The sequence below is a fragment of the Bombina bombina genome, chromosome 1 (assembly GCF_027579735.1).
Source record: "Bombina bombina isolate aBomBom1 chromosome 1, aBomBom1.pri, whole genome shotgun sequence".
NCBI lineage: Eukaryota > Metazoa > Chordata > Amphibia > Anura > Bombinatoridae > Bombina > Bombina bombina.
The window spans coordinates 186,249,203-186,267,060 of record NC_069499.1 but is presented as its reverse complement, the minus strand read 5'-3'; the positions used below and the strand labels follow the sequence as shown (position 1 = coordinate 186,267,060).

The 17,858-nt window shown below is 38.8% G+C and overlaps 1 protein-coding gene across 4 annotated transcripts in view; it reads left to right on the top strand.

The window, feature by feature from the left end:
- Positions 1 to 17,858, top strand: part of DPF3 (double PHD fingers 3) — a 635,732-nt gene that overhangs the window by 448,165 nt on the left and 169,709 nt on the right. The gene's annotated exons all lie outside the window — the stretch shown is intronic.

Here is a 17,858-nt window from a genome sequence, read left to right as displayed (position 1 = left end):
CCTGGGTAGCACTTGCTGATTGGTGGCTACATATAGACACCAATCAGCAAGCACTACCCAGGTTCTGAACCAAAAATGGCCCGGCTCCTAAGCTTACAATCTTGCTTTTTCAATTAAAGATACCAAGAGAACGAAGGAAAAACTGATAATAGGAGTTAATTAGAAAGTTGCTTAAAATTGCATGTGCTATCTGAATCATAAACGTTTAATTTTGACTAGAGTATCCCTTTAAGTTTAGCAAGCTTATGTACCCCTCAGCGTTTTATTTGGCTGTAGTCTGCAATTCATATACCATACCATGATTTTCACCCTTGTACATTTTTCCGTAAATCTGTATGCTTGTAATTTTTCTTCCACTATTTTATATTGTTATTTACTACATCATTATTCTTATTTTTAATTATTTTTTTTTTTAAAAAAAATTCACATCCCTTTCTTTTATTTCTTTACTTTTGGATTTAGTGGAGGATTTTAAACTCACTTTTCGCCTCCCCGTATTTTAAATTGCTGTTGTATTTCCCCCAGAAAACAACTTTATCAAGCAGTGATTCAACCTACTCCCAGCTGATGAGTGGCAATAACCACGAAATAGCTGTCCTGGGATTGGTCTGAATCACTGTACTACCCCTAGCTAAGCTTAGAAGCTGTGTAATGCGGCGATGCTATGGCGTAAAGGGAAGTCTGCCTTAAAAAGCAGACTAGAAGTCAAAATGTGAGTCATTGTGAACCTCATTTGCATATCTCACCCAGAATCCTTTGCTGCATTGGAAACAGTGTAATCAGAGAGTTTCTGGGGTAAAAGCAAGTCTTCTGACTTGTCTAGATTTGTAAATGGTTTACACAATGAGTTATTTTCTCTACATTTTGGATTTAGTGGAGGATTTGAAACTCACTTTTCGCCTCCCAATATTTTAAATTGTTGTTAAAAAAAAGGTAGGAAGACCTCTTAAAAAATAAATAAATAAATATATATATATATATATATATATACTGTATATAAATATTTGCCATTGCACTAATCAGTAACTTGAGAATTAAATATATAGTACATGGCATGTAACTTTTAATCTATAAAAAAAAAAAATCAAGCCCAATATAATTTATTTGCTTGAATCTTGCACAGTAGCCACTAATTGTCCTGAAGATTAAAACTGTCAATACAGGGCTGACATATACGTTGTTAGCCTAGACCCATCTTCTTTCAATTTTTTTTTTTTTTTTTTTTTCTTTATTCCACCACCCAACCACCTTGTTTTTCAGCAAGGTTCACCCTCCTTTCTCTATCTCTCTTTCTCTCTCTCTCTCTCTGTTGCAGATAGTTACAAACAAAAGCATAACTCAAAAACAGCCGACAAAGGTACTTCAATGTTCTTGCTTCTTTCCACTTGCTTTTAAAGGCTAATTTTGCTTATTGTTATAGCGTATAAGCTAGCTCTTTAAAAGTTCTGGATTGGATATTGTCTGCAAGTTTGGTCTAGGTATCTCTAAGAGATTCAAGTATCTATTGTTCATAAACGTTGAGTTAATGGCGTTGCTTTCACCTTTGCTGAAAAAAAGATCCCCTAAAGCATTGTACGTTGTATATATTTACAAAGGTTTGCTTCATATTAAGTATCTGCTGTATTTCTAGAAACAACCAGGTAATTGAAGGCACTTTTTGAATGTAAAGAAAGTGTTCTGTAAAGTAAAGCTACATTAAAACACTTAAGCACTGAGACTGTGATATACAATGCTTAAATGTTCATAATAAAAAGATCTTTGCGAAATCCATTCATTTTTTTGTTTTGCTCACTTTGTTGTAAAATGACCTTGCTTTTGTGTAAATATTGTCCTTGTCTCTCACTCTCAAGACAGTATGAAAAGTTCTGTTACCTTTCTACCCTCAAGATACAGCACATTGGCTAAACCAACCATATTCTAGACTTGCTTAGATGAATGGACAACTTAATTTAAAGCTAGTCTTAAGTGCCCAAAATTAAGGGAGATTAGATAAACCTACTTAGTTTTGATAACTATTACTAAAGTCACACTTTAAATGCTTTTAAAACATTTATTTTTCCTTCCTAAGATAAGGAGAGTCCACAACTTCATTCCTTACTGTTGGGAAATACCTGGCCACCAGGAGGAGGCAAAGACACCCCAGCCAAAGGCTTTGTAAGGGTTTAACCCTATGCGTAATTATTCCTGTAGGTTGTAGGGGTTGTAGTGATCACAGCTGCAGACCGTTAAAGGTTTGTTCCACAGGGCAAAAAACTATTGAAACAATGTATTCAATAGCATGTAAGACTCAGTGGATTTTAAGCAATTGATTGACTAATGTAAGCCATAAGTTGTTTCAATTTCAGAGTAAATAAATAAATAATGGATGAGGCTTAGATGCTATTTTGCAACTACCTCAAGAGATTAGTGGACTACTATCAGAGTGTAGAATTGGCAATGAACAACAACCTTATTAGTCTGGTAGTAATATCAGAGTTGTGGAAGTCCTGAGTTGTGCGACAAGATAAGAAGCAGCGATGCCAGAGACACAGTTCTTGTTAAACTAAGCAACTCAATCTGCATAGAGAATCCCTCTCGAGTTGTTAGCAGCGAGTCTAAGCAGCAGCGTGGACAGAGAGAGAGTGTGTTATCCTGCGGTCCCCAGAGCGGGGAGAAGTAGGCGTTACTGGTCGGGTGTTGAGAGTGACAGGTGACGTCACACGCTGTTCCGGGGAGCGGAGCTGCGGCACTCTGGAAACCCTGAATGCAGTGAAATTGTGGTTTAAACTGGAGGTATGAAAAGTGACAGGGTGTCCGAATTTGAAAACTTGAGGTGAATTTGTTGATAGATTTATCCAAAACAATCAATGAAAGGAATCACTTCGAAGTGTTGTTATGAATCCAAATATCACAGCAGGGAACGCTGAATGTATTTTGTAATCCAGTAGAGAGTGTTAGTTAGAGAACTAACAGGATAGAACTTCTTATGAGAAAACTTGTAAGTTTAGAGCTTAGGAGATTGCAACATCTAGTGCGGTGTGAACAACATTACTAAGCACTAGGAACAGGGCGTAGCTAGCTTTTAAAGGGCTGGAACAGGTATGACACCTCAGTGGGAGGTAACAGGTAGGTTCCTGACAGGCTTAAATATCCCTCCCACTTCCTCATTACCCCAGTCATTCTTTGCCTTTCGTCACATTAGGAGGTGGCAGAGAAGTGTCAGAAGATTCGGAGAGTCCTGAAAAAGGGTATCTGCCCTTTGAGATAGGACTGGAGTTTTAAGTAGTCATATCAACCTCTCAGTGAGAGTATTGATGAATGTTACAGTTGGGAGTGAAAGTTTTTCTGCAAAACCATCCAGAATACTGCTAACACTTCCTAAGCAATCAGTGTTGATGAGTTTCACTGCCTGCTTTCTCTCATTCAAGTGTACATCAGGAGCGCTGCTTTAAGCCTGTCACACTTGAGAGGCTGTATTCTGTTCCACAGCATGAATACTGGAGGTAAGATCATTTCAATGTGTACACATAAAACGCTATAACAGGGTCACAATGTAGCTCCTTTATACCTTGATAGGATCCATGGTTAATATCCTCTGAAGGGGGTTTATTGAACAGTGGGGGTTAATCAGTGTATTAATTATTTACATGCTGCTTTGTGTGATTTTTTTCCAAGGCTGATAGACTGTGTTTTTGGCTGGAACAAACAGGTTTTACTTTTAAGTTTCACTTTCGTTTTTGAAAGTGTTGCACAGCTCCTATTACTTGCTGTACTTGTAATAACAAGGGAAGTACTGTCTTGCACTCCATGTAACCGTGTGTGGTCTATGTTCATTTCCTCCATTCCGGGTGAGACTTGAACCTGAGGAGAGCGTTTCCTCTGTTTACTGTCTGGGTCTAGGAGGTGGTGAGTATAAAGGTGCAGTTTTCTATAATAATAAAAAAAAGTTTTTATTTGTGTCCTTCTGTGGGTATAACCTGAGCTATGGAGGACTCTGACATGTTAGAAGGTACTCCTTCTGTACTAAATCATACCTGTTTATATTGTGAGGAGGCCATGGTTTTCCCGCTCTCTTAATTATGTTCCACATGCCTTAACACCGTTATAAAGTCTAAGAAGGGAGACAAGCCTGCTAAGGCTCTTAGTCCCTCTGAGCCATCTACCTCTCAGGACTCGGTGTCCAGTCTGATCCTCTATCCGGAGGAGACCTTCTTTGCCGCGTAGTTACAAACGGCAGTGTTTGCGGCCCTCAGTGCATTACCTTGCTCTAACAAATACAAGAGAAAGGTTAAACATAGCTCTCCTGACCTGGAGTCATTTAAATATTTATTGGATTTAGCTATTATGTCCCAGTTATCCGATGATGAGTTAACCTCTGTAGCTTTAGAGGGTGAACTTTCTGGGTCGGAGTCCTTGGCTTCTAAGCCTCCTGCTGTGGAGGAACCATCCTTTAGATTTAAAATTGAGCACTTGCGTTTTTTATTAAAGGAGGTTGTGTCTATGTTAGAGGTTTCAGAGGCCTGAAGTACCTATGATACCTAAATTAGACAAAGTTTACGAAGACAAGAAAGTTCCTTTGACTTTTCCTGTGCCGGTTAAGATGGCGAACATTATTAAGAACGAATAGGAAAGAATTGGTTCTTCCTTTTGTCCCTCGTCTATTTTTAAAAAGTTGTTCCCGGTCCCTGGATTTGTGGGGCTCCATTCTTAAGTTGGATGGTGCTATCTCTATGCTTGCTAAAGTACTAGTATACCTCTTGAGGATAGTTCTTCATTCAGAGAGCCGATGGATAAGAAAATGGAAACATTTCTGAGAAAGATGTTTCAACATACAGGATTTTTGTTTGCAGTTGCCGCAGTTGCCAGAGCGGCTACCTACTGTTGCAACTCTTTGTCTAAACTCATTAAGGTGGAGTCTCCCCTCAAGGATATTCAAGACAGAATTAAAGCTCTGGGAATTGCTAAATCTTTTATCTGTGATGCGAACATGCAAATTTTTCGCCTAAATGCAAAGGCCTCTGGCTTTGCAGTCCTAGCCCGCCGGGTGCTCTGGTTGAAGTCTTGGTCTGCGGATATGACTTCTAAGTCCAGACTCCTTTCTCTTTCCTTCAAGGTAAAGATTTTATTTGGTCCAGACCTGGACTCCTTAATTACTACGGTTACCGGAGGCAAGGATGCCTTCCTACTGCAAGATAAGAAGAAAAAACTAAGGGACGACAATCTTCTAATTTTCATTAATTTCGTTCTGACAAATACCAACTACAACAATCCTACTCCAAGCCTGAGCAACCCAAGAGTACTTGGAAGCCGGATCGAATCGTGTAGGGAGCAGACTGTTTTTTTTTTCTGACGCCTGGTTCAAGGATGTGCAGGATGCATGGGTCCTGGAGGTGGTATCTCAGGGATACAAGATAGAATTCAAATCTCATCCGCCAAGGGGCAGATTCCTTCTCTGGAATCTGTCTACCAGACCAGAAAAGAGGGATGCCTTTCTAGGATGCATTCGGGATCTATCCTCCTCAGGAGTTGTTGTCCCGATGCCTATCTAAGAAAGAGGTTTGGGGTTTTATTCAAAACTTTTTGTGGTCCCAAAGAAGGAGGGAACTTTCCGCCCAATTCTGGACCTAAAGTGCTTAAACAAATTTCTCTGTGTCCCTTCCTTCAAGATGGAGACGATAAGGTTCATCCTTCCTTTAATTCAGGAAGGCCAGTTTATGACCACTATAGATCTGAAGGATGGTTACCTTCATGTTCCAATCCACAGGGAACACTTTCAGTTCCTGAGGTTTGCATTCCTGGACCAGCATTTCCAGTTCATTGCCCTTCCGCTACTGCTCCAAGAATCTTTACAAAGGTTCTGGGGGCTCTTCTAGCCAGAACTCGAGGTATTGCAGTAGCCCCATACTTGGACGATATTCTGGTGCAAGCACCATCCTTTCGTCTTGCAGCAGAATTCTCGGAGTCCCTTCTCAGTCTTCTTCGATCACATGGATGGAAGATAAACTTGGAAAAGAGTTCTCTTATCCCAAGTACCAGGGTGGAATTCCTGGGTACTATAATAGACTCCGTATCCATGAGGATATTTCTGACAGACCAGAGACGTTGCAAGCTAACTTCGGCATGTCTTGCCCTCCGGACCTCCTTGAGTCCCTCTGTGGCTCAGTGTATGGAGGTGATTGGTCTCATGGTGTCCTGCATGGACATCATTCCTTTTGCCAGGTTCTGTCACAGACCTTTACAACTGTGCATGCTGAGGCAGTGAAACAGCCCGTTGAGAGAATCACTCTCTTGGTGGCTCTGTCCAGATCATCTGTCCCGAGGGACATGCTTCTTAAGATCATCCTGGGAGATTGTGACCATGGACGCGAGCCTATATGGATGGGGAGCTGTTTGGGGTGCCAGCAAGGCACAGCTGTTGTGGCTCAGGAGTCCTCCTCCCTCCTGATCAATATTTTGGAATTACTGGCAATCTTCAAGGCCTTAAAGGCTTGGCCACTTCTGGGTTCGTCCCAGTTTATCAGATTCCAATCAGACAATATAACCTTGGTGGCTTACATCAACCATCAGGGGGAACGAGAAGTTCCTTGGCGATGAAGGAAGTATCTTAGATTCTGGAGTGGGCAGAGGCCCACAGCTGTTTGCTGTCAGCAATCCATATTCCGTGTGTGAACAATTGGGAGGCGGATTTTCTCAGCAGGCAATCCTTCCATCCAGGGGAATGGTCTCTCCATCCCAAGGTGTATGCAGAGATATGCAGCAAGTTGGGGACGTTGAAGATAGATCTCATGGCGTCCTGTCTCAATACCAAGCTACCCAGGTACAGGTCGAGGTTGAGGGATCCCCAAGCGGATCTAATAGATGCACTAGCTGTGCCCTGGAGGTTCAAACTCGTATATCTTTTTCCTCCATTACCGCTTCTTCCTCGAGCGGTGGCCCGCATCAAGCAGGAGCGGGTATCAGTAATCCTGATTCCTCCATCGTAGCCGCAAAGGACGTGGTTCGTGGATCTAGTGGGGATGTCCTCATCTCCTCCATGGAAGTTACCTTGTCGCAGAGACCTGCTGATACAAGCCTCTAGATTCTCTGAGGCTGACTGCGTGGAGATTGAACGCTTAGTCTTAGCCAAGAGAGTTTTCTCTGAGAGTGTCATTGATACTCTTATTCAAGCTCGTAAACCAGTTACTCGGCGTATCTACCACAAGGTGTGGAGGACCTACTTATTCTGGTGTGAAGAGCGTGGTTTTTCTTGACATAGAGTTAAGGTTGGCAGGATCTTATCTTTTCTCCAGGATGGGCTGAAGAAGGGCCTTTCTGCTAGTTCCCTGAGGGGACAGATTTCGGCCCTGTCGGTTTTATTGCACAAGAGACTGGCTGAGCTTCCAGAAGTGCAGTTCTTTGATAAAGCACTGATTAGGATCAGACCTGTGTTTAGATCTGGGGCTCCTCCTTGGAGCCTAAATCATGTTCTTCAGGTTTTGCAACAGGTTCCGTTTGAGCCTCTGCATTCCGTTGACATTAATTTGTTATCTTGGAAGGTTCTCTTTTTATTGGCTATTGCTTCTGTGTACTAAATTAGGTTTTCTTCCTAAGTTTGTATCAGATCGAAACATCAATCAGGAGATTGTTGTTCCTTCCTTGTGTCCTAATTCTTCTTCATCGAAGAAACGCTTACTTCACAATTTGGATGTGCTTCGCGCCTTGAAGTTCTATCTTCAGGCTACTAAGGAGTTTAGACAATCTTCCTCTTTGTTTGTTGTCTATTCTGGGAAGCGTAAGGGGCAGAAGGCTACTTCGACTTCCCTATCTTTTTGGTTAAGGAGTGTCATCCGCTTAGCTTACTAGACAGCGGGAAATCGTCCTCCTGAGAGGATAACGGCTCATTCCACTAGAGCAGTGTTTTTCAACCAGTGTGCCGTGGCACACTAGTGTGCCGTGAGAGATCCTCAGGTGTGCCGCGGCAGACTGACAACAATGTGACATATTTTTTAAATTTTGCTTGTTTTTTTATTCGGGGCCGTTTTTTTTATTTTAAGTGAGATGATGATTGATGGGGGGGACTTTTCCCAGTGCGGGGGTGTCCCTCTTTCAAATTTTGAAATATTGGGAGGTATGTGACAGGCTCATCAGGCGTCATTTACAACCATGACATATTGACATTCATTCAGAGACAATCATTATGATTGTTTGTGAATGAATGTCAATATGTCATGTATAGTTTATAGGAGGCATGGCATGACAGCACAGTACAGTGTGTGTGTATGTATGTATGTTTGTGTGTATATATATATATATACACTGTATTAAGCTACAATGTGTTATTTTGTAAAATGTTGGGATGGTGGTGTGCCGCAGGATTCTTTAATGTAAAAAAGTGTGCCACGGGAAAAAAAAAGGTTGAAAATCACTGCACTAGAGCAGTGGCTTCCTCTTGGGTCTTTAAGAACGAGGCCTCTATGGATCAGATTTGTAAGGCGGCTACCTGGTCCTCCATACATACTTTTTCAAAATTGTATAATTTGATGTTTTTGCTTTGGCTGAAGCAGCTTTCGGGAAAAAAGTTTTGCAGGCTGTGGTGCCCTCAGAATAGGGTCCGCCTCTTCCTTTTTGTTCCCTCCCGTTATTCATTCAGTGTCCTCTGGAGCTTGGGTATAGGTTTCCCAACAGTAAGGAATTAAGCCGTTAACTCTCCCTATTTTAGGAAGGAAAACATAATTTATGCTTACCAGATAAATTCCTTTCCTTCCGGATAGGGAGAGTCCACAGTCCCCGCCCGTTTTTTCTGGTCTATGGGCGGTCGCCTATTATTTTCTTCTTCTGGCACTATTTATACCCTAATGTTTCTCCTACTTTTCCTTGTTCCCTCGGCAGAATGATTTGAGTAATGAGGAAGTGGCTGGGGTGTCTTTGCCTCCTCCTGGTAGCCAGGTGTTCTATTTCCCAACAGTAAGGAATGAAGCCGTGGTCACTTCCTATCCGGAAGGAAAGGAATTTATCTGGTAAGCATAAATTATGTTTTTATGTAAGTCGTCTGCAACTCAATATGGTACTGCTGATAAATATACATATAAATATAATAAAAATTATATATGGAAAGAAGACACTGACTCGATTGTTAAACATGAAAAGTTATATTTTATTGTTATTGCTTTGTAATTTATATGTGCACTTGTCTAATGGTACAAAATGTAATAAAAACAATTTCAACAAAAAATAATTATATATTAAAAAGTATTGAACATTTAAAAATGAATTGCTATGACCTAACAATGTAAATTTTGATGGATGTATTTTCAGGTACTCGTTTTATCCACCAAACAAAATGGAGGAAATAAAAATAATGGATCCTTATTTTTTCATCGATAGGATACATTTAAATATTGCACACATTTTTAAATTACATTTTGCTTAGTTTTTTTATAGATTATTATAGAACCAAAGTATTTTAAAGTCCCTATTTTCAGTAAAGACAAACTATGTTTTAAGTAGTTCTCTCAAAATGTGAGAGCATGCTCTAAATTAAGAAAGGCAGAAAATATATTGAAAGTCGTGGCAGTCTCCATGACTGAGAATATATTTAGTTTTCATAATTAAAGAAAATATTGCATTGCCAAAACCAAAAAGGTGAGGTGGATTCTATTTTACACATACACACACACACGCACACACACATATATATATATATATATATATATATATTACCCTGGTAACCTGATTGCAAATATAATCTAAAGGCACTAGAGTTTAGTGTCAAACACTCAAATGTATAAAAATCTGGATATTTGTGTGCCCATTTAACGGAAATGTAGCAATTAAACACAGAATATGCACACTTTTTTGAATCCACATTTTGAGTCTATTGTGAAAAACGAAGAGACCATGGGTAGTAAGGTGCATGAAAGCTTAGTCTAGTTGTTCTTGCCTGTATAATCTGTTTTACCTTTTGAATACACTTGTGATTATCCTACAATAATAATACAAATACATTGAAATATCTTCTGCAAGACTAAACACTGGCTACAGGAGCTTTGCACCCTATGTGATGACTACATACGTTTTTGTAACCTTTCTCCAGTTTTATATAGATTACTGCCCTGCCATGATAAATGTATTTACATATGAGCTTTATATGGAAATGATTTTTGCTGGATGTTTATTTATGCTTCGTCTATAAACATAAATTTAATGTAAAGTTCTAATAATTGTGAACTATTTCCTTATGGTTCCTCTTTGGGGTTTTCACTTTATTTCCATAGATATGTGGAAAAGGATATTTTTTTTATTTTTTATGGCCAATCGCTCTGAAAAAAAGCACCTAATCTATTTTAATATATATATATATATATATATATATATATATATATATATATATATATATATATATATATACTGTATATATGATATTTTCAGTAATATGAGGAGAAATTGCTATGAAAATGCAATTGTGTCTTCTTATGAAATTATTTGTCTTGTTTTTTTACACTGCACATAAACATAAATATGAATATTTGATATTGATCAAAATATGTATGAATGGAGAAAATTTATATGATTTTTCAAAAACTTCTCTGGGTCAATTTTCTGACAAAATATTAAGAACATTTTTTCAATAATTTATACTTTAGGAGTGTTTAAAACAAAATGTTGGCTCCCAATGGGAAATAAAGAAATAGCGGATTCTGGCATTACAAATAAAAATAGGAATTTTCATCTGAATTAGCTCATGCAATAAAGAAATCTAATCATTTGATCCTAAAAACTCCCACTATGTTTTTCATAAAGTTAATATATCTAAAGTAATAAAAGTTAATTGCACTAGAAGTATGGTTGTGCTTGTATTATGAGTTGAAGGTAAACTGATTTCGCTCTCGCTGTAACCTGACGAGCACAAAAATCCGAACTTAGAATATCTCATGCTCTATAACGTATTCCCCCCTAGAAGTGTTGGAGAAAAAAAAACACCCCACTCGCACTCAAACCCGATCGCATATTCTCATTTGCGCTAATACTGCATGAAAATAGGAATATTTCACTTTCCAATATTCTGCACATAACAGAATATGTTCTATTTATTCATAAATACATATTTTTATATATATATAATGTTTTCTTGGTACAATATAACTATATATATATATATATATATATATATTCCGCTATGTGCAGAACATTGTAATGTGAAATATTTACAGTAAAGACATTGGGGGGTAGTTATCAAGCCGTCAACCTCAAATACGCTGGAATTCCGCAGCGTATTTGTGGCGAGGCTGATTCGCCTTAGTTATCAAAGGCTAGAGACCGGCAAAAGTAGAATTTTGTGACGTAAACTTCGATCCGCCGGACTCAGTCCGACACAGATCGATTCTTACGTCACTCCAGATGTTCCGCACACAAGTGCGACACAATCTGACTACTTTTGCTAGTTATCAAATGACTAGCAGGTACGCTCAGCAATTTTCCAGCCCAGCGTACCTGGTTTTCAAACCGCCGTCCTGGAGGCGGCGGATCCCATAGAAATCAATGGGAGTCTGACCATAGCGAAAGTACAAGTTCGCTGCTGCTAGACATCCCATTGATTCCTATGGGAAATGTCTGCACCTAACACCCTAACATGTACCCCGAGTCTAAACACCCCTAATCTGTCCCCCCTACACCGCCGCAACTAAATAAATCTATTACACCCTAAACCGCCGCTCCCGGAGCCCACCGCAAGCTATACTAAATATGTTAACCCCTAAACCGCCGTTCCCGGAGCCCACCGCAAGCTATACTAAATATGTTAACCCCTAAACCGCCACTCCCGGAGCCCACCGCAAGCTACTCTATACATATTAACCCCTAAACCGCCGCTCCCGGAGCCCCACCGCAAGCTACTCTATACATATTAACCCCTAAACCGCCGCTCCCGGACACCGTCGCAACCTACATTATACCTAGTAACCCCTATCCTGCCCCCCCTATCCCGCCGCCCTCTATAATAAAGTTATTAACCTCTAATCTGCCCCCCCTACACCGTCGCCACCTATAATACATTTATTAACCCCTATCCTGCCCCCCCCACACCGCCGCCACTGTAATAAAATTATTAACCCCTAAACCTAAGTCTAACACTAACACCCCCCTAACTTAAATATTAATTAAATAAATCAAAATAATATTTCTATTATTAACTAAATGAATCCTATTTAAAACGAAATACTTATCTTTAAAATAAACCCTAATATAGCTACAATATAAATAATAATTATATTGTAGCTATTTTAGGATTTATTTTTATTTTACAGGCAAATTTCAATTTATTTTAACTAGTTACAATAGCTATTAAATAGTTATTAACTATTTAATAGCTTACCTAGCTAAAATAAAGAGAAATTTGCCTGTAAAATAAAATGCGGAACAGCCAATAGAATGCAATCTCAATCTAATTGGCTGATTCAATCAGCCAATCAGATTTTTCCTACCTTAATTCCGATTGGCTCATAGAATCCTATCAGCCAATCAGAATTGAAGGGACGCCATCTTGGATGACGTCCCTTAAAGGAGCCTTCATTCGTCGTTAGTCCGTCGGGGAAGAAGGATGTTCCGCGTCGGCGGGATGAAGATCGATCCTGAAGCAAGAAGATTGAAGCCCCCGCTTGGAAGATGACATCGCCCGGATGGAAGATGATCTTCAGCGCCGCTTGGAAGATGACATCGGCCGGATGGAAGACTTCTTCAGCGCCGATTGGAGGATCACTTCAATGGATGGAAGACTTCTTCAGCTCCCCTTGGAGGATCACTTCTGGCGCTCCGGATTTCCTCTTCAGTTCCATCGGTGGCTCGGCTGAGTGAAGACGACTCAAGGTAGGATGATCTTCAGGGGATTAGTGTTAGGTTATTTTAAGGGGGGTTTGGGTTAGATTAGGGGTATGTGAGTGGTGGGTTTTAATGTTGGGGGGGGTTGTATTTTTCTTTTACAGGCAAAAGAGCAGTTTTCTTTGGGGCATGCCCCACAAAAGGCCCTTTTAAGGGCTGGTAAGGTAAAAGAGCTTTGAACTTTTTTAATGTAGAATAGGGTAGGGAATGTTTTTATTTTGGGGGGCTTTGTTATTTTATTAGGGGGCTTAGATTAGGTGTAATTAGCTTAAAATTGTTGTAATATTTTTAAATGTTTGTAACTTATGTTTTTTATTTTTTGTAACTTAGCTTTTTTTATTTTTTGTACTTTAGTTAGTTTATGTAATTGTATTTATTTGTAGTTATTTGTAGTTAATTTATTTAATTAATGTAATGATAGTGTAGTGTTAGGTTTAATTGTAACTTAGGTTAGGATTTATTTTACAGGTAATTTTGTATTTCTTTTAGCTAGGTAGTTCTTAAATAGTTAATAACTATTTAATAACTATTCTAACTAGCTAAAATAAATACAAAGTTACCTGTAAAATAAATATAAATCTTAAAATAGCTACAATGTAATTATTAATTACATTGTAGCTATCTTAGGGTTTATTTTACAGGTAAGTATTTAGTTTTAAATAGGAATAATTTATTAAAGTATAGTGTAGTGTAATTGTAATTGTAATAAAAAGTTTTTATTTTACAGGTAAATTTCTCTTTATTTTCGCTAGGTAAGCTATTAAATAGTTAATAACTATTTAATAGCTATTGTACCTAGTTAAAATAAATTGAAAGTTACCTATAAAATAAAAATAAATCCTAAAATAGCTACAATATAATTATTATTTATATTGTAGGTATATTAGGGTTTATTTTATAGGTAAGTATTTAGTTTTAAATAGGATTCATTTAGTTAATAATAGAAATATTATTTAGATTTATTTAATTAATATTTAAGTTAGGGGGGTGTTAGGGTTAGTGTTAGACTTAGGTTTAGGGGTTAATAAATGTATTACAGTGGCGGCGGTGTAGTGGGGGGCAGGATAGGGGTTAATAAATGTATTATAGGTGGCGACGGTGTAGGGGGGGCAGATTAGGGGTTAATAAATTTAATATAGGTTGCGGCAGGGTCTGGGAGCGGCGGTTTAGGGGTTAAACTATTTAGTTGCGGTGAGGTGTGGGATCAGCAGGATAGGGGTTAATAACTTTATTATAGAGGGCGACGGTATAGGGGGGGCAGGATAGGGGATACTAGGTATAATGTAGGTTGCGGCGGTGTCCATGAGCGGCGGTTTAGAGGTTAATACATATAAGTGTTGTGGCGGGGTCTAGGAGCGGCGGTTTAGGGGTTAATACATTTATAAGAGTTGTGGCGGGGTCTAGGAGCGGCGGTTTAGGGGTTAGTAACTTTATTTAGTTGCGGTGGGCGCCGGTATAGGGGGTAGAACAGTGTAGTTTAGTGTGGGTGCTTAGTGACAGGCTAGCAATAAAGCTGTCAAAAAGCCGAAGAGCAGCGAGATCGGATGAGTGATAACTCTCACAGTCCGCTGCTCATCGCCCCGTACTTGGTGTGCGGCTTTTTGACAGATTTATTGATAACTTAGGCGTATTTTTTAAGGTCCGCGGCGAAGGTAGGCGAGCTTAGGTGGGCGTATTGGGCCGGCGAAGGCAGGAAAGTTGACACGATGATAACTACCCCCCATTGTTAAAACCAATATGTTTTTACATGTTTTCATCTACTTAAAGGGACATAATACTCATATTCTAAATCACTTGAAACTAATGCAGTATAACTGTAAAAAGCTGACAGGAAAATATCACCTGAGCATCTCTATGTAAAAAAGGAAGATATTTTACCTCACAATTTCCTCAGCTCAGCAGAGTAAGTTCTGTGTAAAAAGTTATACTCAGCTGCTCCCAGCTGCAGGTAAAAATAAAATAAAATGAAGAAATGAACAGCAGCCAATCAGCATCAGCAGTGCTGAGGTCATGAACTCTTACTGTGATCTCATGAGATTTGACTTAACTCTCATGAGATTTCATAGTAAGCTTCCTTTACCTGATTGGTGAAATAATATGAGAGTTCACGAGGCTCATCCTTTCAGCTGTCCCAGGACAGACACACTAAAATGCTGCTTAGAAATCCTTTACAATGGGAGGTGGCTACTGAGGAACTTTTGAGGTAAAATATCTTTCTTTTTTACATAGAGATGTTCAGGTGATATTTTCTAGTCAGCTTTTTACAGCTATGCTGCATCACTTTCAAGTGACGTATGGAATATACATTCCTACCAGGAGGGGGCAAAGTTTCCCAAACCTCAAAATGCCTATAAATACACCTCCCACCACACACATACTTCAGTTTTTACAAACTTTGCCTCCTATGGAGATGGTGAAGTAAGTTTGTGCTTGATTTTTATGTTTTCTTCTATGATAAGCACTTCTAAGCATTGTGAAGCCCAATTCCTCTCAGAGTACAGTGTTTGTCAGAGGGATGTGAAGAGAGTATTGCCTGTTGATTTTTATGGTTTCACTCATGGGAAATCTTTTTAAAGGTTCTCTGTTATCGGTCGTAGGGATTCATCTCCTACCTCCCTTTTCAGATCGACGATATACTCTTATACCATTACCTCTGCTGTTAGTTTTCAGTACTGGTTTGGCTGTCTGCTATATGTGGATGGGTGTCTTCGGTAAGTATGTATCATTATTTAAGACACTCTCAGCTATGTTTGGTGCTTTATGTATTAATATAAAGTTTTAAATATATGTATTTACTTATATTTGCCATGAGTCAGGTCTATGTGTATTTCTATTTGCAGTCTAACAGTTTCAGTATGAGAATCATGTTTTAGGAAGTAATTTTTTTAAATTTTCTTACCTGGGGTTTAGTCTTTTTTCCAATTTGACTTTTTTTTTCCTTAAATTTCGCGGGTAAACCTAGGCTCGTGAGGGCGCAAAATGCTGTTCTTTATTGCGTCATATTTGGCGCAAATTTGCGTCTATAGTGTCGCAAGTTTCATAATTTCCTGCGTCTTTATTGACGTTTGGGGCAAAGTCGCGCTTGTTATGACGCGAGTTGCGGCATTTCCAGATGTTGTTTGGTGCTAAATAATTTTCACTTTGCGTTGTGCGTCATACTTGGCGCAAAATATTTTTTTGGTTATATTACCCCACTTCCTTTATGCTCCCTGCTCTCTTTATATTCTAGAGGGTTATGCTGTTTGCTTTTTTACTTATTTAGCATATGCATTTTTTCCCATTCCTGAAACTGCTGTATGAGGAAATTGGATATTTTGTTTAAATGTTACATTTTGCAAGATGTCTCAGTCTGATCCTGTCTCAGAAGCTACTGTAGGAACCATGCTGCCTGAACACCGTTCTACCAAAGCTGTGTATCTGTTGTAAGCAAGCTGAGATTATATCTCTGGCTATATTATGTAACAGTTGTCCTGATAAGCTTTTGCATGCCGGTAATGTTTCTATTAGTACTAGTACAGCCCCTGTTGTTCCCTCAACATCTAATGTACATGATATCCCTGTTAATATGAAAAATTATATTGCTGATGCAATACAGAAGGCTATGTCTGCTATTCCACCTTCTAATAAACGTAAAAGGTCTTTTAAAATTTCTCATAAAACTGATGAAATTTGTGATGACCGACAACATATATATCCTCCTCTGAAGAGGATCTCTCTGCTTCAGAAGATCCTACTTCAGACATTGAAATTGATAAATCTTCTTATCTTTTTAAGATTGAATATATTCGGTCTTTGTTGAAAGAAGTATTGGTTACTTTGGGTATTGAGGAGTCTGATCCTCTTGATAACAAAACCAGTAAAAGTTAAAATTCTGTTTTTAAAGCTTCTGTGATTACTCCTGAGGTTTTTCCTGTTCCAGATACGGTTTCTGATGTGATTGCTAAGGAATGGTCTAAGCCTGGTGCTTCTTTTAATCCTTCTTCTAGGTTTAAGAAGTTATATCCTTTACCAGTGGCTAATTTGAAGTTTTGGGGAAAAGTCCCTAAGGTTGATTTGGCTATTTCTTCTCTTGCCAAACGTACTACTATCCCTATGGAAGATAGTACTTCTTTTAAGGATCCTTTAGATAGGAAGATTGAATCTTATCTAAGGAAAGCTTATTTACATTCTGGCTATATTCTCAGGTCTGCCATTTATATGGCTGATGTTGCGGCTGCATCAACTTTTTGGTTGGATAGCTTAGCACATCAGGAAACAGATTCTGATTTGTCTAACATTGTTCGTTTGCTTAAACACTCTAATCATTTTATCTGTGATGCTATTTTTATATCATCAAGATTAATGTTAAATCTATGTCTTCAGCTATTCTGGCTAGAAGAGCTTTATGGCTTAAATCATGGAATGCTGACATGGTATCTAAATCTAGATTACTATCTCTATCTTTCCAGGGTAATAATGTATTTGGTTCTCAGTTGGACTCTATTATTTCCACTATCACTGGGGGGAAGGAAGTTTTTTTGCCCCAAGATAAAAAGTATAAGGGCAAATCTAAAGCTTCTAATTGGTTTTGTTCCTTTTGTCAGAATAGAGAACAGGAAATCACTCCTTCACCTAAGGACTCTGGCTCCAATTGGAAGTCATCTTCAAGTTGGAATAAATCCAAGCCTTATAAGAAGCCAAAGCCAGTCCCCAAGACTGCATGAAGGTGCGGCCCTCAATCCAGTTCAACTGGTGGGGGCAGATTGAAATTATTTCAAAACATTTGGGCAGATTCTGTTCAGAATCAGTGGATTCAGAGCATTGTTTCTCAAGGGTATCAAATAGGTTTCAGAATAAGACCTCCTGTGAGAAGATTCTTTCTCTCTCATGTTCCAACAAATGCTGTGAAAGCTCAGGCTTTTCTGAAGTGTTTTTCAGATCAGGAGCTTTCAGGGGTGATTACACCAGTTTTGCTTCAGGAACAGGGTCTGGGTTTTTATTCAAATCTATGCATTGTCCCAAAGAAAGAAAATTCATTCAGACCAGTT